Source organism: Callorhinus ursinus, unplaced genomic scaffold (genome assembly GCF_003265705.2).
Source record: "Callorhinus ursinus isolate GAN/ISIS: 27379988/994484 unplaced genomic scaffold, GSC_fseal_2.0 scaffold1, whole genome shotgun sequence".
Lineage (NCBI taxonomy): Eukaryota > Metazoa > Chordata > Mammalia > Carnivora > Otariidae > Callorhinus > Callorhinus ursinus.
Window position 1 is genome coordinate 51,153,580 of NW_027397063.1, and position 15,207 is coordinate 51,168,786.

The 15,207-nt window shown below is 43.6% G+C and overlaps 1 protein-coding gene across 32 annotated transcripts in view; it reads right to left on the reverse strand.

Annotated features, from left to right (window-relative positions):
- Nucleotides 1-15,207, reverse strand: part of ZBTB20 (zinc finger and BTB domain containing 20) — a 777,345-nt gene that overhangs the window by 68,704 nt on the left and 693,434 nt on the right. For all 32 annotated transcript variants that reach the window (XM_073893708.1, XM_073893699.1, XM_073893648.1 and 29 more), the window contains one exon: nt 4,567-4,667. The gene's annotated coding sequence lies outside the window, so the exon portion shown is untranslated. The remainder of the gene's footprint in view (nt 1-4,566; nt 4,668-15,207) is intronic.

Below are 15,207 nucleotides of genomic sequence, written 5' to 3' on the forward strand. Positions count from 1 at the left end.
TTCAGTTCTCATTCTCTCTCTCTCTCTCTGTCTGTCTCTCCCTCTCTCTCCTCCCTCTCTCCCTCCCTCCCCAAATGTTAAAATTATACACTCTGATGAAGTCGCCCCTCAACCGGAAAATGAAAGCTCCAATGAAAAAGTTAGACAAGCCAACAACAACAAAGAAAGAAACCGGGAGAAAGGGGAAAGGGGGCTGGTGAGGGGGAAGGATTTAAGAACAAGAAAAGGGCAGATGTTTCGTAAATATATGCAAAGCAAAACTGGGTGTACCCTGAACACTTCCACAGAGAAACAGACCAATCATTGTGCACTTCCTCCCGCCACACTGGTGGAGCTCTTCGTTCAAAAAAAAAAAAAAGTGTGGCTGCAGTGCAGGCACCTGCCTTTCAAACGGTCGGTTCTGACATCCTCACTGAATCTCTCCCAATTGTCCAAAGAGAACAAAAACATTTTCATCTCCCCACTGCAAACATTTCTCTTATGAGAAAAAGGGCTGCTTCAAGAACTGGAAAGGCGTTTTAAGGTGACTGGTGGCTGCTTTTTTAACTCTCATTGTGCTGGTCCTGGCAACAAGTTTTGGGCTGAAACATAGCAGTGAGTGAGGTTGTGGATGATGTTGGCTCTTTCCTTACTAGACATATTGCATGTGGAAAGAAATATGCATTGAAACATATTGATGAGATGGTAGGTATTAGGCATGTTAAATGCGTGGAAATTAACCAGATCGGTGGCATTTGATGTATATATTTCACACTTCTTTGCACATATTGCACACATACAGTGATGGCAATGCTTTCTACAACATATGGAAAATAAATATTTTATCTGTGTGAGCTCTTATCAGGCTCCCGGGGCTGTTGAGAGGCGAGTGCTCTCTTCTATCTCCCTCTCCCAATTTTCTCTCTTCACTGCCCCCCACCCCCACTCCACCTCTCCTGCACATTAACATGCCTTCCACTTATCAGCCTATTGGATAGGAAAGAATTAGTCAGAACCTCCTTTTGATAAATAATGACTCAGTCATTGAATCATGACAATTTAGATCCACGATGCCCTCTCCCCCAATTTTTTTTTTTTTTTGAATGTTAACCATTTCTTTATTCTCTTTCCCGACAAAACATTGAAAAGGCTCAGGAGAGTGTTTGGGGAGGGGATCAGAGAGTAGAGGTGTAACAATGCCTCCCCCCACCCCACCCCCCCGCCACCGCCAGTGAAACCCAGCTCTACCATCAAGTATCTGTGTGCCTAGGCAAATTACTGTGCTTCTCTGGGCCTCAGTGGAAATAATGGGGTAATAATACCTACCTCGTTGGGCTGATGTGAAGATTAAATGAGATAATTCATGTCAAGCAATTGGCAGAGTGATGGCACATGGTCAGTGCTCAATGATGGTAGCTCTGAGAGAGCATCAGTTCTATGGTTTTTGTCAGTTATAAGGAGGCACTTCCTCGACCTTAGTAATCTTTTTTAATGTCTAGACTTCAGCAGGGGTAAATGGACTGTCATTGTAGCAAAGGCAAAAGAATGTAAGGATAAGCAATCTCTTCCTGAGCACTTTGATCTTACTGTATCATGCTCCCGACACTGTCTTTCTGTTCACTTGTTTGTCATTGCTGTTGCTACACCAAGAGCCCCTCTCAAACTTGAGGGTCAAGCAAGCTACATTGGGCCCTGGAAGCCCATCAAACCTGGGCACTATGGTCTGTGTGTCGAAGCCAACCTTTGGTACTCATGCTTATCATGTCTCCTTACAATTTATCCTTTTACTACTTGGTCTAATGTTCTCAGATCAAAAGATGTTTTCGTAATTAAAACATTTTATTCTCTCAATTTTTTAAATCTTCTTGGCAAGTCCGATTTATAATGTTTTTCAGTGTATTTCCATCTCACTGTATCAGTCAGGATCCGGGCAAGAAACAGTGGGCACACTCAAAGGTTTTAGCTGGAGAGAGTTTAATATAAGGACTGTATAGTGAGGTACAGAGGAGGTAGTGGGGTGCTCAAGGTGGGGTGAAGCACCAGGGCTAGCAGCGGTGGAATGCTGACAATGTCAGCTTTCAACTGTTAAGTCCAAGGGGCAAGGAAGGCATGGCATTCTCGGAGTCTAGTCAGAACTGCAGTTAGGAAGGGGGTACCCTGCCCTCACTCTCCTCCTACCAGCACATCCTTTACTGATGTTCCTTTTGGCCCAATTCAAAGGGGGAGAGAGCCTGGGAGTGCAGTCCAGAAAGGCCGGCCTCCTGGGCCACATATCAGGGCAGAGAAGGGCTCTGGGGTTTCGTGTGTGTATGGAGGGGATACTAATCAGTGGAGCTCTTCTTTTCCTTCTCCGTCTCCTTCACCCTTCCCTCTCAATTTTACTTTCTGGAAAGAAAGACACAGCAAAATAAAGTGAAGTCAGTTCTCTCAGCGTCCATGTACCTATTTTGTCTGTTTGCCATTTATGGGGGAGAAAGCTGAATGCGGACTCCGTGAGAGCAGGGATTTTTTGTGTGTTTTGTTGGCGGCCACATCCCTAGTTCCCAGAACAGTGTCTGATACAGAGTAAACTGCCCAGTGAATTTCAGCGGGTCGAGTAAATATATTCACTTCTGCTATGCCAGACATTATACGCATATTATCTCGTTTAATTATCACAACAATCCAGAGAAGTAGGCAGGGCTGCTGAGCATGGTTGTATAAGTGGTATGGGAGTGGGTAGGTTTTAAAATCTAACACTTGTCCCCTCCCTTCCCATTCCTAAGCCTTGAGACCTGGTCCAGGGCACTGTCAACCCTGGACACATTTTTGTAATTAGTCCACATTTTTATAGTTTATTCACCTTATTGGTTTTGTACCTAGCCAAGTGCAGAAAATTTATTTTTGTTTCTTCTTTATAAATGAGACAGCCGAGTTTCTGAAAAGGAGAGCTTGCAAAGATTAGAGCCTAATCTGTCCCTGGTAGGACCTGTAAAGCCTGAAAGCAGGTACTGGTGTTGGGCACAAGTAAAATGCTTCCTAGGGCAGAAAGAGATGCTCACTGGTGGGACTCCCTATGATTTTCAGGAAAGCGTAGGTCCTGATTCCTGGGTTTGGATTTGAGTTCTCTGCAGGAAGGTAGGAGTGGTAAAGACTCTTCCCTCTTCCAAAGGCTACCCATCCTGGGGACCCCGGCTACACCCTAGCACAGCTGTGCTACTTGCCCTAGTATAGTTACCCCGTAATGCAGAGAAACCCAGAAAACCATCCAGACGTGGGAATTTCTAAGGCACTCCTTGCACTTCAACTTGAGGATGAATGAATGAAGGTGTCTGTACAAGCAAGCTCCTCGCATGGGTATGGAGAAACTATTTTTGATCTTCCGTCTTGTCTTTAGTCCCCAGCCCCTGAACCCAGTAGTACTGCAGATGACTCTGGTGGTCCCCATCTCCGTGCCGACCAGGCAAGCCTGCCTGTCACCTACACGTCCACTGCCACTAATTACGATCCAGGTGACTAAAAGCACTAAAGGGGAACAGCAATGCAAAACAAAACAGAACAAAAACTCTGGCTTTGTCCCTTTGTGTATGATTTATGCCCAAATAGCTAAAGACATAGAAAATATGAATGTGAAAATCCTACCCGAAAGCTTAACAGGGATGTTACTTTCCCAGGGTTAGCATTTTCCAGTAACAGAGAGGTCTATAAAACACTATCCCATGACCTGCCTCATACCGTAGATAGGAAGACCTGAGAATACAACTAGAAAGAGGTTTTGTCTTAAAATGTATAATTAAACTGTTTTACATGCATAGCCTCTAAATAATTTAACTTTCTGGCTTTTTCGGTTAAAAAAAAAAGCATCTCTTCATCTGTTACTTTTAGCAATGGTTAATGAATAGTTGATATCAATCTTTCATAAGTATTGTCCTATAGGCATCATGCCTCCTATCCCAACCTATTTGTGCACCTTGCCCTGTATTCTCGGACATAAATGCCTGACATAGAGGGAACTCAACCACATGCACAGAGCCATGCATCCAGAGGGCAGGGCTGAGCTGGAAGCAATGGGTGAGAAATGCGGCTGAAGGAGCCCTGAGTCCCCAGGGAGGGCCTTGGCCCCCTAAAGGAGCAAGGGCATTAGCTCAAAGACGTGACTCAGACAACAGAGAGATGCCGAGGAGGAAAGCTGGCCCCTGGACCTGACCAGGGCGGCATGAAGTGACAAGTTGCGGTGAGATTCAACAGAGTGGCTCAGGAGGTGACAAGGGGCCAAGAGATCGGCTGGGAGCTGCCACCACTTCTGGTGCGGGTTCAGACGACCAAGCAGAACAGCGCCAGGCCCCGCCAAGGACGCCGGGATCCGGCCCCGCGTCTGGTGAAGAGGTGTGCTGCTGCTCGGGGTGGGCGCTGCAGGCTGGCAGCTGAGGGCCACTACGGGCTCCTCAGCCCTGAGTCTTGCGGCCCCACCGCGATCAAGACCTGAAGCCATCTACTGCTGCATCTGCGTCTACAATTGTGTGAGGGTGTTTGGTTTTTGTTTTTTTGTTTTTCCAAATTAAACTGAGTGAACTGAGAAGCCTTTCACTGGAGGCGTAATGTACTCACAGTAGTTTCCAAATAAATGGTGTCACTCTTCAGGTAAATCACTCCAAGGCTTGGGCCTAGTGCAGATGTTCATTGGGGCAGGGAACAGAGAGCGGTTGCATCTAGAGCAGACAAGGAAGAAAGATAAGGCAGTTAAATGACAGGTGATGGTGATCAGTCCCGCTGTTGGAGACAGAACTGTGGGACTTGGGTGGGACAGTCCGGTCCTGCACCTTTGCACCAGAGAGGGCCGGCCAGGGGAGGCCGAGGCAGAAGAGGGAATGTCGCCCGGGCTCCATTCTCAGCATGCCCATCTGACGGCGGGGGTGGTCCGAAATCTTCCACAGCACCCTGTTTGTGCGGACGCAGTGCATTTGATGGTGGGGACATGGAAGTCGAGGTGGAGGGTGAGGGCGGGGGGCCTTCAACCTTGCCACAGCCGACGCTTCTGCTGGTGTTCTTGATTCCACTGTAGCCTCTCCTGCTGTAGCACCCAGTTCTTACCTGCTCTGGAAACGCCGCTGACCTGGCCACGTTCTGAAGTTCCTGCCGCGTCTCTGCCTTCCACTACAAAGTCTCCGCCATCTCCCGTGTCCTCTAACACGTGGCGCTCAGCCTTAGGGGCTGCAGGGCTGACCGCTGTCTGTCTCCAGCCTCGCACCCAGAGGTCCTTCCCCAGGCCTTGCCCTTTTGGCCACACCAAGCCCTGATGACCACATTATTCCCGAAACTGTCCTCCCTTCTCACTGGGACCCCGCATTTTCCTGACTTTCCTTCCACCACTCAGCTCTCTCTTCTGCCTCCTTTACTGGCTCATCTTCATTCTCCTAAATGTAGATCTTCCTCAAGATTCTCTTCTCAGTCTTTGCCTACACCCACCCTGCATGACCTCAACAATTACTTCTCCATAGAGAACACCCACATGGCTATCTTTAGTTCCTGCTTGTCTGCAGAGCTCCAGATCCACATTATTAATAACCTCTGGTTATTGGTTCATTCACTCATTTGCTTGTTCATTCATTTAGTCACTCATTCATTCATTCAGTGTTTGCATAGCATCGCTCAGGCACCTGGAAAAGATGAATAAGACAGGGCCTCTAGCTCTGAGAAGCTCACACCTTCATCAAATACCGCACAGACATTTCTAATTCAGAAAGTTTAAAACAGAAATCATTGTCTCTCCCTCAAAATATGTTCCCATTTCCTGCCATGGTCCATTTCCTACCATCTTCACCCAGTTACTTGGTCCTACAATGGAGGAGTCATCTTTAATTCCTCCTTTTCTTTTGCTTCTCATATCCAATCAGCTGCCAAGAGAGATTAGAGGCTGTGCTTCCTAAATCAATACCTACTCTCTCTCCCAACACCTATTTATCCCTTGTCATCTGTGCCAGGACTTTTGTGAGAGCCTCCCAATGGCTTCACTTCTTCCAGGTTCTTTTTATCTTTAGCCCATCCTTTACATCAATACCACATTAATTTTTCTTAAGTACCACTCTAAACATATCATTCCTTTGCTCTTTGCCTACTGGACTAAATTTAAACTTCTCAGTTTGGCATTCAAGGCCCCTACAATATAGACCCAGTCTAATTTCCACTTCCACACCACAGAGAAGTCCCACTCTTTCCCATCCAAATGCCACCTCATTATAAAACATCTCCCCAAGGAAAGTGCCCTAGTTGAGTCCTCAAGCACTTTCTGCACTACTCCCTTTGCATGTTCTATGGACTCTAATAATTACTTGTGTAATTTGGCTCCCCCCTCCATAAGCTCCTAGGAAGCAGAGATAATTTTTACTTCGTGTACCCTATAGTACCTTGCCTTGCACAGAGATTTGTGCTCGGCTGATGTCTGCTAAACCCCCAAAGTTAAAAGGAATCAAGACTCTTGCTTAGAGTCATGGAAACTGAGACTGAATTGGAAAGACCTGAAAGCTCATCGCCTCTCATTTTCCAGATGAGATTAAGGGAACTGACTCGCTCAAGGCCACATCCTTGCTCTTGGTTGAGCAGCAATAACTGATAGAAAAGGTCACAGATCTTTAAATATCTATCAGCGCCTGCTCCGCACCAACAGGCCCAGCAGACCATCCACAGTCACCAGACCAGAGAGAGTGAGGGGTTCACGGGGTACACAGCCAGCAAGGATATACTGGGTTCCAAAAGATAAAGAAATTTGTTTCACTGATTCACTTCAATAAACTGAAATAATAAATATCCTTTTATAGATAAATCATGTTAAAAAATGAGGGTGGATTTAAAGAACAAGGAAGCAAACCTTTCTAACACTGTCAGCAGAAACAGTTATGACAATATTGCAAATGCCACCGGGGTGATAAACTCAGGGTGAAAAGCAGGATGAAGGAATTTCTCATGCTTTAGAAAAGCAGCGGGTTCAGCTGAAGTTCTTGGTGAAAACATGCCACAGTAATTCTATGGTTAAATTCTGACCTCGTGGAAACAGAGGCCATTGGTGGTCCTGCTACGACACAACACACGTCTGTGTGTCTTCTCCACCTAGTCTTGCCCAGGATTGATCCTATAAGTTTGTTTAAATTTTCACGGATTTTTCTTTCACTGTATCACCAATTTACTTGTGGAAACGCATAGGCGAGTGCTCCCAAGGCTCCCAACTTTCTTCCCTTCTTTTCCTCCCATGATAGAAGTACTCACTGTTTAATCTCCTTTCTAGCCTCTTCCTCAGACAGAATCCTTTCCTCTTGCCCAAAGATGAAAAGCTCCCTTCCCCCCCCCCCCAGAAAATATGGGAATAACAGCGTTTACCTAGGTGAGAAAACCAGACTTTTCTAGGGAATCTCGGTAGTGTTTACTTGGCCAGAAAAGCTCAGCTCTTAAATGTTAGCCTCCAGTTACAGGACTTCATCTGCCTCTCCCAGGCGAGTACTTACTGTTACTTACCAGAGGAAAAACTTGGTACTATCAATCAGATTCTTTTTGGCCAGTGTGGGGGAGCCAAGCTATGCACTGAGACATCCATTCAATAGCAACATCCAAGTAGCCACATAAACAGCAAATGGGGCTCAAGAGCTCTCTATAGTTCTTACTAAACCATCTTATGGCTGGACAGGTTATCAACACTTCACCAGACACGGCTTCCTTCTCTTTTCTCCCCCTGGCAACTCCATTAAAATGATAAAGGATATGACTGACCGATATGTCTAGTGCATTGCAATGAAAAATCACCTGGAAGCATACAAATCCATTGTGTAATTAGAGAAGTGTACATTTTAAATATGCCTAACATTTGGTTTAAATTGTGCATTTTATAATTAAATGGAGATATAATCTTTCTGTCCTTTAATCAAACTCCTCCCCACATCCCGCTGCTATAATCTTCCTTTCATTTTTTGGCAAACGGTCACCTCTCCCCTCTCCTTACTTCCCCACACGCCTCAGCACACACCTAGGGGTCTATTAATCAGAACCACTGCCTAGTGTGTCATGTTTTATTGCTTAAAGGGTGGGTATGCTCTAAAAAAGACTCCTTGAAAATGACTTCATGAGGTTTCATATTTATTCTATTGCAATGACTCCCATATCCAATGTACACAGTTTTTAAGTCAAAAGATAATTTTGAGAGGCTGCTGGGGCTACACATTCTTCCCAGAGTCTGGAAATCCAGCTGTTCTCTCTGCCTCTTACATCATCACTGTAATAAAGAATCTGTTCTTGGATCCCAGCTGGCAACGTTCTTGATGGTGTCAGAGGCAGAGGAGACAGTGGGTCCTTTCCATCCCAGTTGTTTTATTGTTGACGTCTCTGCAGCTCTGTCTTGGAAGCCCGCAGAGAGCAGAACTGTTATGTAACACACTGTCACACATCACTACAAGGAATTTTCTGTGGAGGTCTCACTTCAGTGTGGCTCTTCCCATTCTTCGGAAATCACACCAGATCATCCTAAAATGACAGATGGGGCCTTTGTGATGAAAGCTCACAAAAAAGGTAATAGTAACAATAATAGCTACCATTTGTTAGATGTCTACGTTTTCTCAGGGACTGCATGGGGGAATTTTTACATGTAAATACATTCTCACTGAATCCTCATAGCAATGTCGTGTTGGAGGTATCAGCATGCCCATTTTACAGATGAGGAAAAGTGAGACTAAGAGAGCTCAATTATCCATTCTGTGGATAGTGAGGTCAGAATTCAAGGTCAGATCTGAGCCAGATCTCTCTTACTTTAAGTCTGGGCGGGGGGTGGGGGTGTTTTGTTTTTTGTTGTTGTTTTTTTCTTCCTATACAACAGCTGTTCCAACACAGCATGACACATTCCTAGTTCCCACTGTGACCTCGGCACAAGAAAGACACTTGTGCTATTTCCATGATGATTCAGACTGGCAGCACAGACCTCAGGTGAAGGAACTCTTTCAGAATCAATAAGTAGAATTCCTTCCTAACTCCTTTCTATTTGAAGATGAGAACATCTTTTAACGGTCTTCTCAGACTCTAATGAACAAATGAATCATGCAGGATTTCTGATTCAGCATGTCTGGGACTGAGTCTGTGATTCTGCATTTCTAGAAAGCTCCCAGGTGATACTGATGACACTGGGTTGGGTACCACAGGTCTTATGTCTGATACTCGCCTTCCTACTGTTTTCGAAGGAGCAGTTCAAGCTGAATAACTTGGCTAACAGCTCACACGGCACGACCGGCTTCTGATTCTGGGCCAGTTTGTCAGGTCATCAGGCATCAGACAGAATTCAAGAAGTTTCTGGCATAGAGCACATCATGGGAAAAAAAAAAAAATTGTTCCTAGATCCCCCAGGGCTCTACTACCCCCGCATTGGAAATTAAAATGATAATGTCTCTAACATGTAACGTTCCTATTTTTTATATTATTGTTATTTTTAACAATAATTATCTGGTAATAATTCAAATAACACCTTTCCTCTGAGAGATTCAGTGAGCTTTACTAACCTTAATTGTCTAACAGCAATTCCCAGGTGTAGCTAAAGCTGTCTCAAAGATCACAGTAAATTTAAAATTGTTCCACTTTCCTCCTTTCTTTGCCCCATATGTAGTGATGAATTAGTGGTGAAGGTTTACTAATTGGCAAAGACCCACGGTCTCATAATCTGAGGCATCGGAAATTTGGTAAAGGTAGGGTAACTCGCAGGCATAATCCGCAGAGAAGTGGTGGTAGGGCACAAGATACTGGTGAGAGAAAAAAGGAGGGAGCGTTAGGGGGATAAGAGGGTGAAAAGAGAAAGCGAGACGACAGAACTAGCTGGATGACCTTGGATGAGCCATTTAACCTCTAGGTGGCTCAGCTTTTCCATCTGTAAGAAAATGTGGATTTTATGACGTTTAAGGGACCTTAAAACTCTAATAGTCCCTGAGAAGAAAGATGTGGGAATTAAGTAGCTCATCAACCTGTTAAACCAGTACGCCTGTAAAGAAATCTATTCGACTTTTAACTTTTTAACTGATTACCTGAAATGAATTCCCAAGTCTACAACACTAACCCACAGCCCCCTCCAGCCCCCCCACCTCTCTGGAAAGTGGTGAGAAAAACCATTTAACGAAGAAGGCACCAAAGGCATCACGGCCAGACCAGCTAATCATCAACCCCATCTTCAGCTTTCCAATGCTATAAGAAATGTTTTACTTTAAAATATTTTAGCTCCTTTAAAAAGCATTTTAGCTCTTTGATTAACCACTAGTTAATACCCATGTCCAGAAGAAATACCTCTGATGGCTTGAAGACCCCTGGGATGGCCCTGCCAATAGAAGGTCCTGCTGTTTGTCACATTAAATCTATGCTAATTTTCTCCATAGAGACTTCTTGATTCCTCTTTGACAATTTACAAACTGTTAATAACACCTGCATGTCCCAGGAGACTTAGAGGTAGCAGGTACAGTTGATTCTTGTTTTTAAAATAAGAGATCTTTGGGATCGGGTGAGAGATATCTATCTCAATACATACATACATGTCATATATACATATGCAGACACACATACACTGATGATAATCATTTTTCTGGCTTTAGTGAGTAACTGGTGATGGAAACTCCTCTAAGTCACTTGACACCGGAATCTTCCCCATCAGAAAGCCTGCCACACGTCCTGGTTATAAGGTCATTTTAAACTATGTAATGAGGATTCCAACATGGACACGATTTATGGTGCAGCACATTACTTGTGTTATATCAGAGTTATCTATACCTTGCTTATTGCACTGAGGATGTTTTCTGGACTAGTCATTAGAGTTTGTGGCTAAATGGAGAAACAGGTACCAAGAAATATAAAAATGACATGACTCTGGAGAACACACCATCACTGTCTCCAAAGTGAACATCACTCCCCTTTTCCTGCTTCTGTCACTTCCACAGGACCATTAACTAAATGCTGACTGTGTGGCAGGTATTGTGCTTGGCACTTTCCATACATTATTTAACTTTCTTTTTTTTTCTAAGATTTTATTTATTTATTTGAGAGAGAGAGACAGAGATAGCAATAGAGACAGCAAGAGAGAGCACAAGTGAGGAGGAGAGGGAGAAGCAGGCTCTCCGCTGAGCAAGGAGCCCGATGCGGGACTCGATCCCAGGACCCTGGGATCATGACCTGAGCAGAAGGCAGATGCTTAACCGACTGAGCCACCCAGGTGCCCTGTTTACCTTTATTTCTTATAATCACTCTTTAAGGGTAGGAATTCTATTCTGATTTTATAGATGAGGAAACTGATGTTTAGGAAAGTAGAATTATTTACCCTAGATCATAAAGCCAGAGGGTGGCAAAGCAGGGCTTTAAGGCCAGGTTTTAATCACAGTGCTTACGTCTTCATCTACAGCTAGCTTGTGCTCTCCTGCCTGCATCCCAGTCTTGTTCACTGAGGTCCTTGCCAGAGGTTTGTATTAGACTACATCATGGTCCTCTGCTGCCTTCTTGAACCTGTTTTTAACTTTCTCCAAAATCTTCTACATTTGACCTATGTTTTCCCTCTCTACTTTGATCGATGCTTCAATACAAAACTCATTACCATTTTCTCCATGAGCTTTACCATCATCTTCTCCAGCTACTTTGTCTCCCTCATCTTCATTCCAATGTACTCTTGCCGCTTCACGTTTGACATCAAGTAGTTCCAGTCCCAGCTTGAGAACTCCCCTTTCTCAATGCCTAAGGAATCTCCTCTTTCCTCATGGCCCATTAGTCAGCTCCTGCTGGCTTCACTGGATGTCTTTGTCCAGCCTGACCTTACTCTATGATCAATCATTTCAACGCTGTTCTCAATAACCCTCCAGACTTCCTTGCTCCCTGACCTTCTGTATACAAAGTCTTTTCTCATGTTCCTCAACCATGAATTCATATCACCACATCATTCTCTCCTGCTCTCAGTACAAAATGTGACACATGCATGTCATCTGGACCCTCACTCCTGCTCAGGGTTGCTTCTAAATACAAGCCTACAGTAGTTTTTCTTGTTATGTCCTACTTTACCGAGGTTGTTCTCCATTCTCTTCTTCAGTTTATGACTTTGCCTCCTACATTGGTAAGACGGTCTAGACCATCCAGTGTGGTAAGCTTATTGGCTCTCATCTCCTTGCCCAATATCTCTGATTTTTCATCATTTTGTTTCCTCCGGATATATCTATACCTCTTTTCACATTCTCTTCCTATCTTGGAGGTTATCCTCTTTACTTCTGATCTTTCTCCTTCCCTTTGGTTTCATCAATGATATCTTCTTCTCTGTAGTCGATGACATATCCATTCAAAATAGTCCCAGATTAATCATCACAATATAGCATTTTGCCCCGCCTTCAACTCCTGCCCTTCAAAATATTTCTGGGTGGTATATCTCAAAATGAGTTTTATAGAACACTAGAACTTCAAGATGCACCTCAAAGAAAGTTCCTTGTTTAAAGAAATATAGGAAACACTGCATGCAATATGTTTCTCTTGCAAACTTATAATGCACATGAGGATGTTAAAGGTGCTGAAGACTGCAGCACTGCCCAAACTTATTCGATTATAGACCATCCCCCAGCCCTTTTTAATGGAACACTTATCAACCTCATAATGTACTTAGAGAAAGATGCTTTAATGGATTTCTCTGGTTCCAAATACTTGAGCCTGGGTATGTAAGTTCACTGAATCTATATCAAATAAGCCCTCTCAGATTTCCTTTCTGTCAATACTCCATTTGGTCTAACCCAGTTAACATTCAGGGTGTCGAAAAGACTGAGCACATTTGTATTTCTGAGCCCCTGAACATAGTATTTTGGCTCTGTAGAGTGCCTTTATCACCTTTTCCTCATCTAGGCCTTTCCCCTTCTTCAAGACACATACAAAATGATGTATTCCTTATGAAACTTTTCCTTGTGAAAGCCATCTCGGCCCATATTGAGCTCTGCCACACAATGAGCACTAAAATAAATGGATAGAGTTTAATGCCTGTTTTCTGTGTCATTGGGGAGAATGTCTATTCTGTAGGGCATGGATCTTGTTTTATACATTATAGAAACTCCAGCACACCCGGCAATCCCTAGGGCACACTATGCGGTTATAACCATATGAAAGGTTACCACATGGGTGAGTGCTGTGAATTGTGTAAGCCTGTTCAATCACAGACCTGTACCTCTGAAACAAATAATACATTATACGTTAAAAAAAAAAAAAAGAAGATAGTAGGAAGGGAAAAATGAAGGGGGGGAAATCGGAGGGGGAGATGAACCATGAGAGACTACGGACTCTGAGAAATAAACTGAGGGTTCTAGAGGGGAGGGGGTGGGGGGATGGGTTAGCCTGGTGATGGGTATTGAGGAGGGCACGTATTGAATGGAGCACTGGGTGTTGTACGCAAACAATGAATCATGGAACACTACATCAGAGGCTAATGATGTAATGTATGGTGATTAACATAACATAATTAAATTAAAAAAAAAAGGTTACCACAGGTAGATATGGATGACATTGGGGCATGATACATCAGAATTTGACTTCTGTAGCGATTGGGATAGTTCACTATGCTAAAGACCCAGATGGAATGTACCATCACCTTGTCGGGGAAGAAATACCACCTACCATCACTGTCATCACCTCTTCAAATGATAACACCCATGCTTGGAGGAGATGAAGTCTAGTTCTAGATGAGCAAAGGCAGCTCTATCCCTAGGTGAAAATACGAATTTGCATTAGCTGACACCCAATGCGGAGAAGGGTAAAGTCATCTAGGAATATCAAAGGACCCATGAAAGGGACCACTGGATTGCCTCTCTACCAGTGATGAAATTACCACTCATGATCATTAAACCATGGCAACCTGATGAAAAAGAGAAGGTTGTTCTCCTACCCAGGGAAGTCAGGCAGTCTTATGCGAGGATCCAGTGCTTACAATGTGCCTGGTGTACAGAGCATGTAGCGACCACCTGCAGAATGTCACAGGACTGAATGTGCTCCTCCTTCCACTCATATTCCAACTCTCCTGCTTTGGGTCAGTGTAGAGACACATTACATCGGAAGAGTCAAGGCAGCCTGGCTACCAGAAGCACAACATGCAACCCCCTGAAAACAATGAATTCCATCTTTCCCATAAATTTCTTTCACTGCTAGAGCCCATAAGAGCACACAGCAACTGTCTTAGGCAAGTGTGCCATAACCAGATATTAAAAGGCTTTGAGTTTTTCAGATTAGATGTTATCTGAAGTTGGGTCTGAACAGGTTCTCTAATAGTGAGTTCATAAGGAGGCTAGGACGAGAAATTTCATCTCTTGATGCTTAGGGAGTTTTATTATGTGAGAGAAGACAGTATGGCTTTCTTCCCTAAAACTGCAGCAACAAATGATTTTCATCTTTTAGCAAAAGAGAAAATGCATTTAATTAAAGTACAGTCTGTGAAGTGTCTTGCTACCTTCCTGGATAAAAAGTGTTTTACAAACAAAAGATTTAGTTAAAAACTATTTATAAATGGGAATGTTTACTTCTGTTTACTTTATAATAGGTAGAGACTGTATTATGTAATGTGTGAAAATAGTAGGATAATGGTAAAAGTTCTATAATAGAAAATTCTGTGTTGGTCCTTAAGTTAAAATTCCTAAGAATGTAGTAGAGTATTCATTAGTAGTAGTAATCAATAAGGAAATATTTTTAAAACTGGAATTTTTATTGTGGGAGTTTATTGGGTCAGTGAAGCTAAATGGCTTCGATATTTTCTGCCATGCTCCTGTTCAGAGTTATCTTTCTGGACAATTTACACATTTGAGAGTGAAAATGAATGGTGGCCTGCCTTTTGGATGTGTGATAGGCCACTAGGGCAAGGTGGCTGTTTTCCGAGAGCCGTGGGCTGTTTCTATGGTAAAACATCTTAGTTTCTTCTTTTTGTAGTAAGAATAGGTGTTTTTACGTTAATGTTCTGGGTGAAACCTGAGATCTCTGCATCTCTCCCCAGGATGTCACCTGTGGCAGAGGCAGGGGGATACTACTGGCAATGCATTACACTGATTTTGACACATTAAAGGTTATGCGGTACTTTCATACTTTCACGGACACTCTCTAAAAATGAGTTCCCGCTATCATGAGTCACATAGGTGAGAAGATTGAGGTGGGGGAAAAAGATTTAAGTGGCCCAGATAATGAGCAGTAAAGCTTAATCTAAAACCAAGGTTTTCAGAAGAAAATTCCTCCTCCTTCCACCTTTTTTTT